This window comes from Balaenoptera borealis, assembly GCF_965194805.1.
Source record: "Balaenoptera borealis genome assembly, chromosome: 17".
In the NCBI taxonomy this organism is placed as follows: Eukaryota; Metazoa; Chordata; class Mammalia; order Artiodactyla; family Balaenopteridae; genus Balaenoptera; species Balaenoptera borealis.
The window spans coordinates 65957230-65976138 of record NC_138876.1 but is presented as its reverse complement, the minus strand read 5'-3'; the positions used below and the strand labels follow the sequence as shown (position 1 = coordinate 65976138).

The window sequence follows — 18909 nt, the reverse complement described above, 5'->3', positions numbered from 1 at the left end:
AGCAAAAGAAGGTACAAGTTTCCCCTCCTTAATATGGACTTTTGTTCTGTTTTGATTTTGTATCCAAACAGTATTCTTTACTCGAGAGCAGATGTTCAGTAGGAACTGGAAATAGTAAGTTCAATCAAGGGTGCCATTTGCTTTGTGTTCAACACACATAGTCAAAACAAAAACAAAAAAAGAGGCCTCCAGAGAGTCTTCCTTGTATGACTGCTCTCTCTTTCCAGGTGACATGAAACGAACACAGCCGTCTACACCAGCTGAGCCCTGCATCCTGAGGAAGGCGGTTCCGCCTTACGTGGGCGGGAGCGTCCAGTCTCCCACAGAGGGAAGGGGGGGGGAGGTTTGTGCTGCATCTTCAGACGCTGTTTTCACAAAATGTGAGGACTGCTTTATATGAACTCCTCTTCTTAGTAAACTCAGTTCCAACAGGAATCCATCAAGCTTCACTCTTCTTTTTAAAAAGAATCCTGGGGCTTCCCTGGTGGCTCAGTGGTTGAGAGTCTGCCTGCCAATGCAGGGGACACGGGTTCGAGCCCTGGTCTGGGAAGATCCCACATGCCGCGGAGCAACTGGGCCCGTGAGCCACAACTACTGAGCCTGCGCGTCTGGAGCCTGTGCTCCGCAACAAGAGAGGCCGCGATAGTGAAGAGGCCCGCGCACCGCGATGAAGAGTGGTCCCCACTTACCGCAACTAGAGAAAGCCCTCATACGAAACGAAGACCCAACACAGCCATAAATAAATAAATAAATTTATTTTTTTAAAAAAAGAACTTAACTCACAACTCTCACATTGTGCATTTTTTTTAGTCAACTATATATATATAATCTTTTTCAGATCCTTTTCCATTATAGGTTATTACAAGATATTGAATCTACTTCCCTGTGCTATCCAGAAGGTCACTGTTGTTAATCTATTTTATATATAGTAGTGTGTATATGTTAATCCCAAACTCTGAATTTATCCCCTCCCCCTTTTCCCCTTTGGTAACAGTAAGTTTTCTTTCTATGTCTGTGAGCCTATTTGAATCACCTTTTGAGGATATAGCCCTCCTTCAGAAGATTGGTATGAATAATCTATGAACACAAACTATATGATGACACACCTGGAGGGTTCAGAAGAGAAACTCAGAGTAGCCAAGATGGTTTCTTCTGAAAAGCACTAAAAAAGTACCTAAAAAGCTTCCTTGTGTTGGAAGTCCAAATGAGAACCATGGTCCACCTCATCTCAGGCAAAGCATCTCAGCTCTCTAACCCTCAGTCTCCTTATGATAAAATCCTTTCCCAGAGAAAATTGTATTAGGTCCTTAATAAATCAGAAACTGTGGAGGGTCTGAGATTTTACCCCACTTGCAAGCTAACAAGTTAGCCTACCACATCACAGGTTTATGTTTATACCAACAGAAGACACAAGACCTCTGTATCTCTGGGTCAGAGACAAAGACCATTTCTTACAGCAGAAGCAGCAGCCAGAGCAATATCTCGCTTTGGTTCGCCAGCGTGACAAGGACCGGATGATAGCTGCACATGCAGTGGGGTATATCAGAGGAGAGGAACTCTGACGTTAGGAAAATCTGATTTTATATAGGGCTGCTGGTAACCTGCCCATCCTCCCCTCTAAAGAGAGAGATTACTTATTACTTTGGAATGTAAGCTAAGCTCCTCCAGGGAGCAAAAGAAGAGAGCGTTATCTTTATTACCCTGGGATGTCTCCAGAGAAAAAGAGAGACATCTCTAAGCTTTGCTATCCTGGAATGTCTCCCTCCTCATGCAAACAATGGCTATAAATGCCTTTGCTCAGAGGACCTCAAACATGTAGCATGTAGGAGCACGAGGAATCCATAGATAAATGTCCCCCAGCAATCACTCGCTTGCTTACAACCCTCCACGGATTTCCTCTGTAACTAGAATAATATCCAACCGTGCCTTGTCATAACCTAGGAGGGCGACTTGATCTGGTCCCTTCCTATCCAGTCTCATCTCATTCATCTCCACTGGTCTCGTTTGTGTCTCTTGGACATATCAAGTTGATTTTCTTTCTCTCTTTTTCTTTAAATTTTTATTGGGGTATAGTTGATTTACAATGTTGTGTTAGTTTCAGGTGTACAGCAAAGTGAATTTGTTATACAAATACATATATCCACTCTTTTTTAGATTCTTTTCCCATATAGGCCATTACAGAGTACTGAGTAGCCTATCAAGTTGATTTTCACCTTGAAGTTCTTGAACTTGCCACTCCCTCTGTCTGGAACCCTATTCCCTGGGATCTTCCTGTGACTGATTTCTGATCTCCATCAAGGACACAGCTCAATTGTGACCTCCTCAGAGAAGCCTTTCCTCTCCCCAACACCAGTCGCTCTCTGTCACATCACCATCTCATTGTCTTCATAGCCTTTATCATTATCTACTGTTTCGTTCTCTGTTTACTGTCCGTCTGCCCTGCAAGAATGTTAGGTCCTATCAGGGTAGAGAACTTTGTACTCAGTTCTTAACCTAGTAGCTAGAATAGTATCTGGCTTATTTCCGTAAATATTTGTTGAATGAAGGTTGAATCTGTAGAATGGAGATAATCATAGTTATTCCATAGAAGTTTAGATAATTTATTGAATGTGAACATGCTTTGTAAACTGTAGATAAATATAAGGGAAATGTACTAATATTGGCTCCAATCATGTAGGGATTGAGGGCAGGGTATGATATAAGAGTTAGCCCTACACTGTACTCTAAATAGTCATTAGTCTACCCTAGAACATAACATCCTCTGGCAGAGGACATATATCAAATTCAAATCAATTCAAAAACCAGTAAGGATTTGGTGCTCGTTTGTATATGCATTTTACTTTTGATTTATTTGTGAAAAACTAGGAATGGATAAATGAATTTGATGCAGCCATATTTTAAAAATTTCTTTAGAACTTTACCCAGTAGGGGACTAGACACTCAGTAAATGTAAATTAAAATGAATTGAATTAATAATCCAATATGTAAATAAAGATTATTTTCTTCATTCAACAAATATTTATTGAGAATTTTCTGTTAACAGGATGCTGTATTAGGCTTTGGGGATCCACCAATGAAAGTGAGTTTCTGTTTTCAAGGAGCTATTTATTATCAGATAGAGATGGATGAATGAAATTGCCAAATCTAAGGTAATATCACTATCTAGTACCATTGACTGAAGCAGAAAATTCATATTCTTTTTCTGATTTGGCTCATGACTTATCCTCTCAATGGTTCTGTTTCCCCGTATGTAAAATGGGTAGCCCTTGACGGGCTGCGTGTGTTGAAGGGTGAGAACATGCTGATGCAGACTGTCTTAATGTCCTTCTTCCAGATCCTCTTCCTTTATGAGGATAAAGGCTTCCTTCTCAGCTGTCAAGAGCTTCCATCAATGGGGAGAATAGGACCTGCCATATTTCTCAGTGCTAAGATCAAATGAGACTATATGCAAAACAAATTGTTTTATAAACCCTAAACTTCCATAAAAATGTAAATCATGGGAATTCCCTGGTGGTCCAGTGGTTGAGACTCGGCACTCTCACTGCCGGGGCCACAGGTTTGATCCCTGGTTGGGTAACTAAGATCCAGCAAGCAGGGCGGTGCGGCGAAAAAAAATTTTTTTTAAGTAAAAAATACACAAAAAACAAAGTCCCAACATATATAAAATTATATTTATTTAAAAAAATGTAAATCATTGTTATCCACCAGCTCCTCATCACCCGGTAATCACTGAGTACCTGTTAAGTGTGGGACACTGTGCTGGGCCCTGGAGCCGCAGTAAGAAGGTCTTTTAGTAGAGTGTCAGAGACAACTTGGAAATGAGGATGGGGATCAGATTGCAGCGTGCATTGAAGTCTGAACAAGGGAATTCAGACTGATCCAGTAAGGAAATGGGAGTCATGAAAGATTTACCAGGCACAGAAGAGTGATGTGGGCAGACCATGGTGGCAGTTTTGCTATTTGCCAGGAGTCAGTGGGAGGGCCCGCATGCAGCTTGCCTGTGGTCCTGGTGGGAGGTGGTTAGAATCCAAAGCAGGGAAGTAATAGTGAGAATGAGGAAGAGGGATGGATATAAGCATTACTAGAAAAAGAATTGGATGCCAACTCATCGCTTATAATATACTACTAGTTACATGCGTGGGATCTTGGAATTGGCTTGCCTGAGTTCAAATCTTGGCTCCACCACTTACTAAGGTTGTGCATGTGAGCAATTAACTCAATCTTTCAGTTTCCTCATCTATAAAATGGGGATAATATTAATATAGGGTTGGCCAAAAAGTTCATTTGGGTTTTTCTGTAACATCTTCTAAATGAAATTTTTGGCCAACCCAATACCTACCCCATAGGGTTTAAGTACACACAAAGATCTTAGAACTGTGCCTAGAAACACATAAGCACCCAGTGAAGATTAGTAATTACCATCATTAAAGTCTTCAGAGATGGTTCACAGATTCCCATTACACTCAACTCCTCTCATGAACCTGGGAGACTTACATGTACATTGCAGATATAATGCCCTTGCCTGGACATTTCCATACTTTCTCAGTTTAATGATCTCTTTAACTTTAATGATCTTTATCTCTATATCTATATATTTCTAGGACCACACCTGCCATCTTATTATCAAAAGTAGAACTGTTTTCATATCAGAAATCTTAAGCTGCAACATTCTACTATCTGCACAATGTAGCTCTCTCAAAAACTCATTTCTACCACACCAGTTCTTCAACCTCAAAAATCTCTAGTCTCTTTGCCCTCTATTTTCTCCCAGTTGATGAACTCCTTCCTGGTATCTCTTCTTTCTCTTCTCCATCTGGACCCCATTGTGTTCTTTTGTTTTGTTTTGTTTTTTGTTTTGTTTTGGGGTTTTTTGGGGGGCCACCTCATGCGGCATGCAGGATCCTAGTTCCTTGACCAGAGATCCAACCTGCACCCCCTACAGTGGCAGCACGGAGTCTCAACCACTGGACCGCCAGGGAAGTCCCTGGACCCCATTGTTGATAGTGTGAGCATCTCTCTCTCCTCTCTTTCCCTAGCATCCCTGTACAGAAAGTCCCCCACATACAAACCTTCAAGCTGCAAACTTTCAAAGATGCGAATGTGCGTTCACATGTTCAATCACGTAAGTTAGTTCACGTGTCTGGCGTACATTGTCACTTGCGTTCATCTACTACAAGTGGCTGTGCTTTTGTGTACTTTACTGTACAGTACTGTATAGAGTACAGTAGTATAGTATCTTTATTTCAAGCCCAGGATGTCTGGAAGCAAGTGTAAAAGCAGCGGTGTATAGCCAGTTGTGTTAGTTGGGTACCTAGGCTAACTTTGTTGGACTTATGAACAAAATTGGACTTACAAAAGCACTCTCAGAATGGAACTCCTTCATACGTAGGGGACTTACTGTAATTCTGGGGCTGGTGCCCACCAAGCCTAGATCCAGGTCATAACTCCTCTTTCTAAGGCTACACCCAGTCTGCTCGGTGCTGCTGGGGAAAAGTCACACAACTCTGAGGACGGACGCTGGTTGTGTTGCACTTGCCCTTGGTCGGCTCCCTCCCCCAACTTCTCAAAGATGGTCCTTAGCCTTCACCACTCTCCACAGGCTTCTTCACGAAGCCCTCTTTTCTCAGCTGTTGACCTCCACTGAGGAAACAGAGATCTTCAAGGGCAATCTGTTTTAACCTCTTGCTCTCCTCGCTGCCAATTTGTCTCCAGCCATACCCATTCTTACCTATGCCAGTCTCAGAGGATGAGTCAGGAAGAGTTGTTCAAGATCAAAATCTCCTCCTGTATCCTTAATGTCTTCCCATTGCCTCCTCAAAAATCTGCTTCCATTGAACAACCTAGCCTAGCTCCTGAATTTTTTAAACCTTTCTCTATTTAGTGACTTTCCCCTTCAGCCTCCTCTAAAGAAGATTCTTTCAGACTCAGAGAAAAATAACATCTCTTTCAACTCCATGTTCCCCTCTGGTTACTGTCAAATTTCTCTCTCTTCTCTTTCTCATGCAAACTCCTTGAAAGAGTAATCTACATTCACCGACTCTAAGTTTCCCCCTCAAGGCCTTGTAGTGTGACTTCTGCCATTACTCAGCCATAAGAAAGAATGAAATAATGCTTTCCCTACTCTTCTCTCTCTCTCTCTCTCTCTCCAATGAAGTTCTAACTGTCAAAGCTGATGAACATTTTTCAGATTACTTTATGGACCTCTCCTCCATTGAATACTCTTGTTCTCACTCCTTGAGACATTTCCCTCCCGTACTGTTCACAGTGATGTCTTCTTCAGTTGTTTTCATGCTCCTCTTACCATTATTTCCTGTCTTCTTCATGGGCTTTCTTTTGCTCTAGCCATCCTTTATTTATTTCTTTTTAAATATTATTTATTTATTTATTTATTTATTTATTTATTTATTTATTTTGGCTGTGCCGGGTCTTAGTTGAGGCATGCAGACTTCTTAGTTGCGGCATGTGAACTCTTAGTTGCGGCATGCATGCAGGATCTAGTTCCCCAACCAGGGATCGAGCCCGGGCCCCCTGCACTGGGAGCATGGAACCTTAGCCACTGGACCACCAGGGAAGTCCCTCTAGCCATCCTTTAGATGTTGCTGTTTCTAAGGTCTCTTCCTTAGCTGACTGCTTCTCTTATTCTACGTAATTTCCCAGAGCAGTCACAGGTGATTTTATTCTTTCTTATGGTGTTAATTACTACATATTACATGCCAATAACTCAAAAATCTACCTCTTCAGATCCTTCTCTCAAGCACCAGACTTATACACCCAACTGCCTCTGGACACCTCTACCCCATATTCCACTGACATTTGAACTCAAAGTGTCCAAAATGCAGCTCACTCTGCTTCTTTCTGAACCAGCTTATCTGCCTCCCCGCCCTGCCCCACCCTGCCCTTAGTTTGTAGCACACCTTTTATTCTGTCACACAAACTAGAAACTTGGTAGCTATCTTAGATACCACCCACAGCTTTCCTTCCCCTCATGTCCAACAATCATTTACGCTTGCCAATTTTACTCTCTAAATATTTCTCGGCTCTATTCCCTCCTCACCACTCTAGTTTGGGCTCTCACTTTCTCTTACTTCTCTTGGACCACTGTAATCATCTCTTCATTGCTTTCTCTGCCTTCAATCCTGGATCCCACAAGTCTGTTCTCTTTTCTTATTGAATCAAATCCAGGCTCTTTAATACAGCACAGAAATGTCTCCATGATCTGGCACTTGACAAATTCCCTAACTTCATTTTATTCTTTCCTGTCTCACAATTCACACTCTAGATATGATGACCTGGTTTTACTCTCTAACCTTACTCTCATTTCAGACTTCTAGTCTTTGCTTGGCCTAGGCTCACTGACCAGAAAGCCTTGAGCACACTTCTCTCCTACACACACCCTGCTTCACCTACTCAGGTTCACTTTGCTGGAAGGCAGTCCCTGATGGATCTTCAACCCCCCCTTTATTTTGGCTTTTGTCTGTGCTCCTTGTATATGTCTCAGTCACTGCACTTATATTCTTTTATGATTTTCTCTTTGCATATCTGCTTTCTCCACTGTACTCACCTCCTCTGTAAGAAACTGTGTCTGAATGATTCTTTCATCTCCAACATCTAATCTGTTATAATTATGACAGATTAGGTGCTCAAATAATATTTGTTGAAGAAAAGACAGAAAGAAAGAAGGGAGGGAGGGAGAAATGGAAGAAGAAAGGAAGAAACAAAAGGAGGAAGGATCATTTTTGTAGTGGAAAAAAAGGTCACTTTCAAATACAACTATTGATTAAACACAGTGATGATAAAATAGAGACATAAACACTTTGATTCTGTCTTGGTTAAAACTGGAAGAAATTATAGGTTAGCATCAACTGGATGTCTTGGGGGCAAAATCCTCTTATGTCAAGTACTAGCCATTAATAGACAGGTGGGCTGAACAACTTTTCATCCCTATAATCTCAGCAGTATAAAGAACAAAGAAATCAGACAGAGGGAAAATGTCTTATTTATATTTGAATGATATGGGCCATGACCATTGCTACGTTTCCTAAGAAGAAACAAGAAGTTTCCTGAAATATTCACAAGTTCTTCATGGGTTTTTCTGTCTAGGATGGTCCTAAAATTTAAGTACAAAATTTCTGGAATGTAAACTTTAATCTCAAAGCATGTAAAACAGGGAATTGTTTATTTAATCTATAGAACATGTTTGTTTCAGGGACTGGAATTTGCTCACTTAAATGGTAAATTAACTGTTAATCTGACTCATTATTATATAAATTGTGTGGAATTATTTGTTCACTAGAGAAAATTTTTCAGGTCCCTGGGTCTAGTTTTCCTCTATGCCAATTTTGCAATGCATAAAAAAAATAAGAAAGTCCTATAACTAACTTAAACCCAAACACCATGAGAAGTCTAGTATCTTTGCAAACATATTATCCCTTTAAAAATTTATTTTATTTTATTTATTTATAGTTTTGGCTGCATTGGGTCTTTGTTGCTGCACGCGGGTTTTTTCTAGATGCGGTGAGCAGGGGCTACTCTTCGTTGCAGTGTGCGGGCTTTTTCGTGTGGTGGCTTCTCTTGCTGTGAAGCATGGGCTCTAGGCTCACGGGCTTCAGTAGTTGCAGCACGTGGGCTCAGTAGTTGTGGCGTGTGGGCTCAGTAGTTGCGGTGCATGGGCTCAGTAGCTGTGGCTCACGGGCTTAGTTGCTCCACGGCATGTGGGATCTTCCCGGACCAGGGCTCGAACCCATGTCCCCTGCACCGGCAGGCAGATTCTTAACTACTGCGCCACCAGGGAAGTCTCCATGTTATCCCTTTTTCCCACCACACACTGCTATGGATTCAGGTTTCTAAAAAACATTACTGGAGGTCCAGTCTTTATAGTCTCTGCATAGAAATTTCTTTCAAAATGTTACAGACTTTGTTTATTTTTAAACTTTTTGAATGTAAAAAATAATACAAATACCTTCTACTCTGCCCTGGCTGGAATTTCCCAAACATTGGAAGCAATTTGAAGTCATTCCTCTATCATTTTTTTCCACTTCAGTAATATTTTCCCCATTCCTCTTAAGGAAAAGATTAAGATTATTTTCCATTTTATGGCTTAGCTGCTAATAACAGGGCATTTAAGAACAGATATCAGGAAAAAATTAAAGAGCTGGGGAGTAGGACACCGCCGAGAGCAGGTCCCCTTTCACTGTCTAATTACGTTATCATGGATCCAGAATGAAATTGCTTCTCTCCAAGAAGCATGGCCAGGTGATGACCCAATTATTAGGGGCACAGGGGAAGGAGACACCTGAGCGCTGGTCTCAGAAAGCTGTACGGAGCAGGACTCCGATTCTGTGGATGGTGTGGCAGGCGTGTGGCACGGCTCATCTGTGCTACAGTGACCACCTGAGACCACAGCAGGCCTGGGCCAGTGGGCAGGCATATTGCTGTGTGTTTACATCCATTAGATGAATGGCCAGTTACACGAATGATGGGCTATTCAGCTGGAAGTGGCCTTAGGAAAAATTAATAACAAATAGCTGCCTTTCTAACATCTCCGCTCTTTTGTAGAAAGGAAAGACTTAGCCTCATCGTTCTCTTTTTTTTTTTTAACTTATTTATTTATTTATTTATTTATTTATTTATGGCTGTGTTGGGTCTTCGTTTCTGTGCGAGGGCTTTCTCTAGTTGCGGCAAGCGGGGGCCACTCTTCATCGCGGTGCGCGGGCCTCTCACTGTCGCGGCCTCTCTTGTTGCGGAGCACAGGCTCCAGACGCGCAGGCTCAGTAGTTGTGGCTCACGGGCCCAGTTGCTCCGCGGCATGTGGGATCTTCCCAGACCAGGGCTCGAGCCCGTGTCCCCTGCATTGGCAGGCAGATTCTCAACCACTGCACCACCAGGGAAGCCCCAACTTGCCAGATTTTAAGCCAAGTAGAAGACAAGCATATCTGCTGATCAGGCTGGCCAGCCTTGGAAATAAGCAGTCACCAGCACCATAGCTCCTGAAGACTCTCCCAAATGCCTGCCACCAAGCCTGGAAGATAAAGTGAAGGTGAGCCATGATGGTGGCAATAAGGAGGCAGAACCTGTGGGACTTGGTTATTGTGTGAGCCAAGGATGACTCCCAGGTTTCTAACTGGAAGGGGTGAGGTGGTGGTGGTGCCATTCACTGAAATTGGAAACAGAGGAAGAGTAGAAGGTTCGTGATGCTGGGTTCAGACTGGGATGTGTTGGGTTTGAGATGCCTGTTGATATTCAGGTGAACACAGACAATTAAATCTGGAGCTAAGGAGAGAGGTACACATTGGAAAATAGAAATGTGGATGTCACCAACTTATTGGGACACATGAGGTCAGAACTATGGATACGATTGTCCTAAGAGAGCCTGGGGAATAAGAATGGGAGCCTTGGTCTGGACACCTGAATGCTACCAACGTGTACAGAATGAATAGAGGAAGTGAAACTATGAAAAGAGATGGACTGGGAATGACCAGAGAGAGGGAAACCCAAGGGGCATTATTCTAGAAACCAAAAGAAGTGAAAATGTCAAGAGAACTTGCCCACCCATCTCAAACACTACAGACAGGTCAGTAGATGCACTCTGTGCTCCCAAACACCTGCCCAAGCCTTTATTATGTCTTAACAATGTTTGTTTACCTGTGTCTCTAATTCAGGGTCAACAAGATCTTCAAGGGCAGGGCCTGGTTGTTTGTCTCTGTATTCCCAGGATCTAAAATATGTTCAGTGACTTGGGCAACTGAGAGCAGTTTCAATGAAGGTGCAGGGGTGGAATTCTGGTTGGAATGAATGGGGGAAGAGGAATTTAAAATGTGGCTAAATCTCAATTATCCACACTGAGGGAACAGAACAGAAATGTGGGTGAAACACAGAAAAAGAGATAAGCTCAAAAGTCACACTTGACTTTGAACACAGACTCCATAGAGAGCTTATATTCTTTCAGAGATCCAGGCAATCTCTCCTCCAGTCCTAGCCCTCCTGTGATGTGGCCCTAATGTCTGCAGTTGAAACCCTCCCAGGAAGAGGAAAGAGACAGTCAACACCTCAAAGGGGATGAGTCCATGATTAAGTGAGAACTGACTAGTATGGAAGGGGCGTAGAAGAATGAAGCTTCGTGTAGGTAAAACTCTGCTGCTGTAGATAACAGATAACCATAAGGTGTATCATCCCTATTTTCATGATAAACAGAAGGTCTGAGCGTTTGCAAGCCAGTAAAACATTTTCAAGCCTTGAAGATTTTCAAGTACTTTAAGATTTTGGACTAATGTCATTCAGAGAGTGTTTCCTTTATAAAGGTATCATTACAATAATGAATGTTTTGCATTTGGGGAAGTGGTGTCATATTTAGAATGTTCAGCCAAAGGGGAAAAGATTAGTAGCTAGTTTTAATGACCTCTGGAGAACATGCGAATTTTCGTTTCTTGAGTCTTCTCTCTTTTTTTTTTTTCACCCCAAAGTCAAATGAAGGGTGGCGTAAGGAAAAATTGAAAACAGAAACGAGTGAGCTGGTTTGATCATAATAATTAAAAAAGTACTTCATGTACATATCAGTCTGTTTTTTAAAGTACTTCCACAGGCATTATTGGATTTGATGGATATTTATAAACAAACAAACAAATGCAGTTAGCTGTGATAATCCTCACGAAAGAAATGAGGAAACTGAGGATCAGATATAGCTTCATCTTCAGTAGCACCGTGTTTGTTTGTTTGTTTTGACAAAATGCCCAAACCAGCATTCTCTTCCTGGTATATAATGATCTTGCCACCTGCCTGCCCTCCCTCCCTTTCTACTTTCTTTTTCTTCCTTCATTCCTTCCTTTTTTCCTCCCTCCCTCCCACCCTCCTTTCCTTCCTTCTTTCCTTCCTTCCTTCAGAAAACCATTAATTGAATACTCTGCCATTGTGACATTGTGATATAATAAGAAGTATATATTTTGTTCTTCATCCCTGGCTCCTGAAACAGCTCCAGACTAATAAAGGTGAAAGGAGCATCTTTTGTTATTCATTAGCCGCTTTCCACCACACCCCAGTTTATGTTAATGAGGTGACTTTCGGAAAGCCCCAAAGGAAAGGGGAGGTGGGTGGAGGGCTGGATCCCAGGGCAACCAACCACCTGATTAGAGGGTTGGAATTTTCAAACCCACGTTTGGCATCAGAAGTAGTAGCAGGAGAGAGGGAAATGGAGTTTTCTTTTTAGTGGAGAACTATACAGGGCACTGAATCTCATAAATATCTTACTATAACCTGTGCTCCCAAGTTCTTCTATCTTCAAATAGACGTTCTTCCCGGAAGATGCGAGCATTCATGGTAGTCCAGGGCATGGCCCTGTGTCCACTGACAAGCTCTTTGACCTTGGGCCAGTTGATTAAACTTTGTGTGCCTCAGTTTCCTCATGAGTAAAACAATACTTCCCTCAGAGGGTTGTTAGGAGTTTGAAATGAGTTAGTATTTGTCAAGTGCCTACCTGGCACGCAATAAACATTAAGTGTGTGTTTAATAAATAAATGAGCTGGGTTAGCTCAACACTCCTTTGTGGGAGAAGAATTACCCTTTATTCCTATTGCTCAGCAACTTGTTCACACAATAGAACCCATCTCCGAATACATGGGAGCGAGATAGTCTCTTTATTCTTTCTTTCCACCAACTAGAAGAAATTCCATAAATGAAAGTTTATGAGAACCAAATGCATATAACCAAACATCTCTCCTAAGGGCTCGGATCCAATGCCTACTTAAGGAAGAAAGTCTGACTCCTTCATAGGGAGTGCCCTTTATGCAAATCCCAGGGGGCTTTCCGTATCTGAAATGGAGAGGTTGATGATTCCAAGAGACCACTTTTTGAGATTGTTGAAGTGATTTCATCAGTTTATGCCCTTTGCGGGTGGCTGGGAAGATTTTACAATCTGCAACCAATTCTTTCCAACTGCTGGAGAAGAGGAATATTCACTCATGGTTGTTTCTACTCAGGTCCTGAGGTCACAGCATGATTTTTTTCTTTTGTCCTTACAAGGAAATCTTGAAAACTTTCTTCAGACAGGGAACCAAAAATAGTGACAAGGAGGAAGGGTTGCCAAAGATGTGTCCTTTATTCCCACCCCCCCTTTATTTCATTTATAGTAAAATCTTAAATCTATGAGAGTGGTTTTGCACGTCCCTCCCACTAGACACTGTTTATCTCGAGGGGTAATTCATGCCCCATTTACTTCATAGCTCTCAGGATCTCTTATGTTTAAACACCTACAGCAGCTACTACTCCTTTCTGTTCATTTTTACTTACCAATAATTTTTCAGAACTTTACACTCAACCTCTTTCTGTCTCTGCCAAATTTCACCAGATATCTATAATCTCTAAGAGAGGCAGCATTGGATAAATGCCAAATCAGATAAATGCCAAATGCAAATCAGAGCACCACGGGCTCTGGGGGCAGAACATGGATTCAAGTTCTGGATCCACCACTGGCTTTGAACTTGGGAAAATCATCTGTCCTATTTCCTCACTTTTTTTTTTTTATAAGATTTTTTAAAAAATATTTATTTTATTTATTATTTATTTTTGGCTCCACTGGGTCTTCATTGCTGCGCTCGGGCTTTCTCTAGTTGTAGCGAATGGGGGCTACTCTTTGTTGCGGTGTGAGGGCTTCTCATTGTGGTGGCTTCTCTTGTTGTGGAGCACCGGCTCTAGGCGCACAGGCTCAGTAGCTGTGGCACGCGGGCTCAGTAGTTGTGGCTCGCGGGCTCTAGAGTGCAGGCTCAGTAGTTGTGGCACACGGGCTCATTTGCTCCGCGGCATGTGAGATCTTCCCAGACCAGGGCTCGAACCCTGGATTCAATGTGTCCCCTGCATTGGCAGGCAGATTCTTAACCACTGCACCACCAGGGAAGCCCTTTATTTCCTCATTTAACAAATGTAGGTAACAATACGGATGGCTCCCCTTCCTTCCCCACAGAGCTATTGAGAAGGTCAAGTGAAATGATGTAGAAGCACTCAAAAGCTCTATTTAAAAATAAGTTACATTTATGCTTTATGCATTTTTGCGTCTGTACAGCCAATTGGGCACTTAGCAAATGCCACATGAAATTTAAAAATATTTGTTCCACTGCAATGTGAGTGCCTTGAGTTCAGACATATCATTGGTGCTTAATAAATGCTTATGGATGATATCATGTTCATTTAGCAGTTTACAATTTCTTTTAGTAGACATGAATTGGGCACCTCCTGAATGCCTTGCACTCTATTGAGCACCAGTGGGGAGAAAAGGTGAGTAAGACTCGGACTCAGCTGGAGGAACAGAAGTGCAAACAAATCATAGTTATTCAAGATTACATATGCTAGTAAAGAGCTTGGAGAAAGCATTAGACTAGAGGCTACTGACTTATCCTGGGAAAGTTGAAGCCAACTTCACAGAAGAAGCAGTGCTCTAGAAAAAAGGTGGGTGGGAGCCATTCACACACATTCCATCAGTGGCCCTTCACAAACTCTTGGGAAGTAGGCAGGGCAGTTACTATATCCCCACTTTACATGAAAAACTGGGAGCAGAACATGTCAGAGGTTTGCCCAGGAGCTCCTGGCTATGGAGAGAAACAAAGTGGGCACAGAACTGGCTCCTAACCCAGTTCTGTTTCTACCATGCCTCATGGCTTCCCTAAGTAACGTCCATGACCATGAGTTCAGCCCTGGAGGAGGTCAGGTGTTTCTTATTTTCTCAGTTAGACTGAGTCAAGCAACCCAATTCGTTTAATTTATTGCATTTTCTCCTTCCATTTTTCATAATTCTCTTATTTATGAGGCCAGAGTTCTGAGTGATTCCCCTTCCAGGAATCTTCCCTAAGGAAACAGTCAGAGAGGCAGACATAGATTTATGAACAAAAACTTTCCTTGCAGAGCTATTTATAATGACAGAAAATAGGAAACAACTGAAATTTCCAACAAAAACAGACTAGTGGGCAGCCCCTAAACAGCTTTCCATGTATTTTATAATGACATTTTTAAAGTGCTTACAATTAATGATATTTTAAAAAAAAGAAGACAGGATAAAGACTCATGATCCCAATTTTGTTGGGTATACCTGCCAACACATGCATAGAAAAAAAGAGAGGGGCTCTCAGCAAGATGTTTACAGTGGCCATCTTGGAACTATTTGTATTTTCAATACAGTGTGCATTTTATCATAAAAAAAACCCAATAAAAATTGTTTAATAAAATGCAAAATTCATCAAGAGGGCAATAAAACAGAGACCAGATTTCTGTATTATTCATGGTTCTCCAGAGAAATAGAAAAAATAGAATTATACATATACATTTATATACACACATATATATATATATATATATATATAGAGAGAGAGAGAGAGAGAGAGAGAGAGATTGAATTTAAGGAATTGGCTCATGTGATTGTGAAGGCTGGCAAGTCCAAAATTTGCAGGAAACCCAGGAAAGAGTTGACACTACAGTTCAATCCAAGGCTATCTGCTGGCAGAATTCCATCTTAATCAGAGGTCAGTCTTTTTCTATTAAGGCCGTCAACTGATTGGATGAGGCCCACCCACATGATGGAGGGTAATCTGCTTTACTCAAAGTCTACTGGTCTAAATGTCAATTTCATCTAAAAAAATACCTTCACAGAAATATCTATTGTAGAATAATATTTGACCAAATACCTGAACACTGTAGCCTAGCCAAGTTGACATATAAAAGTAACCATCACATTTCCCCAACCACTTAAGATTTCTCACCAGTTGACCCAACTGTGTGAAGACAGGCCCTGTCTCCTCTCTGTCTTCCTGTTGTTCTGTACAGGTCTGGCTCATGGTTGAGCAGGTGTTGGGATTAGTGTGTGGGTGAGTGAGGGACCGATCTGCTAAGAAGTTAGGCAACAATACTACAAAATTATCTGCTCAGAATGTCCCAAATCTACAGCCAGGGTCGCTTAAACTGGGATGAGGCCAGCCATGCCAGAGGAAGCCACATCACACTATAAGCGCAGGCTCCAGCCACCATGATGAACCCAAACCCTACTCTACCCTTGTCTGTAGACCTACGAAAAACTCGCCCTGAGCCCAGGGACTACTGAGGACATGCAGTCTCCCAGTGTTGTTGTCCTGCCAAAAGCAATGGTCAGGTGGAGGCAAGTGTTCTTCAGGACCAGAGATGTGGACCCTCTGGGGGCTGCCTGAATACAGGGTCCCCCCGGTTGGCCTCCATTGCCTCAGTGCAGGCAGTGAAGAGAAGCTCTTCACTGTGCGCTACAGCCGGACAGAGTTTCCTGCTGCCTCAGCCCCTGATGAGAGTATATAGCTTCTCCAGACACCGGAAAGTTCTCGCCTATCTTTCAATGTGGGCTTTGTCCCTTCAGGGCTTCTTGTTTTACTGATTAGGTCAACTCTTGTGTTGGGCTAGAATTTTCCCTGCAGCCATAGAGCCCCAGAGCTTCTGACCCTCTGCTGTTCCACCTCCATCTGGAGCCTCAGAAGGGCTGGACTCTGGGTGCCCAGTCAGTTCAGAACAGCCTGGATTGGTAAAGACGTTTCAATAGCTATAGTTACCAGAGTGCTAAGGCCAGGAAATTCAGGAGGCTGATAAAGTGATTTGAAAGAAGAATCAAAGAGCAAGGTTGGTTTCCGTATACTATGGATGGATAAAAATCTTCTATTTAATGAAGTGATCTTGTTCTAGCTGTACAAAAGGTATTTTTTTATTTTGAAAAATCTACTACAAGGAACAGGTTCTAAGATCTCACGTATTTCATAGGAAAATTCAGACATAAGAGTCCTTATTAATCAACTATACTTCAATAACATAAAATTTTTTAGAAGAAAGAGTCCTTATGGAGGGAAGGAGACTATACTTTCGTTTAGGGATGGGGATAGAGGTTGTGGTTGGTAGACGTCTGACCACGTCAGTGCCCCAGTCAGTGGTACGTTTGAGGTGGAGGTGAGGGGAGCAGGCATCGCCTCATGAAGGAAGGGACCTATTAGGTGGGCTGGTCCCTTTCTAAGCACAAAAGTGCTAGCATACAATCTGGATAGGAGGGTGTTAGCTCCCTGTACAGCAGGTGAGCATGCCTGGCGGGCAGGTATCCCAGAAAACCAACAGCTTGAAAAGTATGGGTCACAGCTTCTGTCTGATGTGATAACAACACACCTTGATGGGGCATTTACCAACAGCTAGGCACAGTTCCAAGTGCTTTGCATAGATAATCTCATTTAATCCTCACAATGTCCCTATGCCGTAGCTACTAAAATTCTCCCACTTTATAACTAAGGAATCTGGAGCCTAGAGAGATGGCATGATTTGATTTGCCCAGAGGGCTCAACCAATAAGTGATGGAGCTGGGAGTTCTTCCAGCAGTGTGATCCCACAACTGTCACTCTTAAACTGTATGCTACACATACACACACACTCACATACATACACATACACAGATTTCTTGGGATGCTAAAGTCAGATGCTTTTTCTTTTCCCCTTGTGCATAAAAATGACATGCACACTACTCACTTTCCTTCCTTCCCAATCCTAGCCTGAAGCAAGTTTCTCACCCCTACCCCTGTTCCACCTCACCCCAAAATACCAGTTGCAAATCTAAGCAGCTGTGTTCAGGTCTTGAGCTTTCCTTCTTTATGTTCCCTGCTGTGAAAGCTCTGGGCTAGGAAGTCACCACGTATTAGGATGAATGGGCGCTCTAAGCCCGTTAGATGGTTGCCCTTGGACACGTGTGTCTCTGGTGTTGGCTGAGGGGAGCAGTGTGGAGGAGAAGCAGGTGAGCCCTGGGCTCTGGAGACCTCAACTCTGCCTCCAAACAACCAACAAGGATTCTTCTCTCTAAACTGAAGAAACTGGTCTCAGCCATCTCTAAAACACTAACAAATGGTGCCTTGATGCTCTCTTTCCAGGTGTGTAAGACTGGTCAGTCTTCCTTTTGTAGCCACCAGCCTTTCCCAGGGAGCCTGATGGTCTATCTTTGGGCAGGAATGAAACACAAAGAGGTTAATTTTAGGAAACTGGCCAACCACACACAAAGTATTCATGGTGTCCTTTGGGGCATAAAAAAGCAAGACCCAAACACTGACAGCGAATGCATCTTTGCCAGTCTTGGAGGGGAGCTTCCTGATTTACAGGTTCAAGTTCATTCCTCAATCCAGAACAACTTGTTCCTCTTCCTCTCCTTTCAGGATATTTGTGGAGGCGAATTCTAGGAATACCTAGTCATTCAGTGAACATAAAAATGGTGTGAGACTAGATGACTAACCTTTTTAGATCAATAAGAGTTTCCTGAGACCTATCTTTGAGAAAGGTAAATATTTGTTGTTTATCCATTCTGTGCATTAAACAGCATTAGGAAAGCACCAAAGAACAAAAATAACTTCTGGGAGGCAGGCAGGTGCCCAGAGGCACTGAGTTGGAGCCAGGGGGCCATGTATAGTTTGGGAAACCACCCCTCACAGAGCTAGAAGATAGCCAGTTTCGGTATGAGGCACCACTCTGGCTTTTGGGATTTGCTGAACCTTCCTTAGAATGGCAGGATTAATGCTGTGATCTAATCCTCTTTCAGACTCTGCTGGGGTCATCCAAACCAAGAGAGAAAATAAATATGGTTAGTGGCTTGGCAGCCAGTAAGGTGGGTGGGGGGCTGATATTGTGTCATTCCTGACTAGCTGGTTTCTTGCATTATGAAGCCCTCCTTCTCAAGCTAGGAACCTCCCAAAACTATACTTTCCAGCTTCACTCATACCTATAGTATAGACATGTAACCAGAGCCAACTACATTATTTGTGAGGTACAGTGAAAATGGAAAATGTGTGGTCCTTTATTAAAAAAGTAGGAGTAAAAGGTACAGTTCAAGGCACTAAAATATAATTCATTTTTCTTTAAAAATATTTTATTACTCATAAAATGTACTGTGGGGTAATA

The 18909-nt window shown here is 42.4% G+C and overlaps 1 protein-coding gene across 1 annotated transcript in view; it reads right to left on the bottom strand.

Moving 5' to 3' along the window:
• The window catches only part of LOC309614779 (uncharacterized protein C8orf89), a 181828-nt gene that overhangs the window by 87715 nt on the left and 75204 nt on the right, over positions 1–18909 (bottom strand). The window contains exon 8 of the mRNA XM_082363626.1: positions 9567–10018. The gene's annotated coding sequence lies outside the window, so the exon portion shown is untranslated. The remainder of the gene's footprint in view (positions 1–9566; positions 10019–18909) is intronic.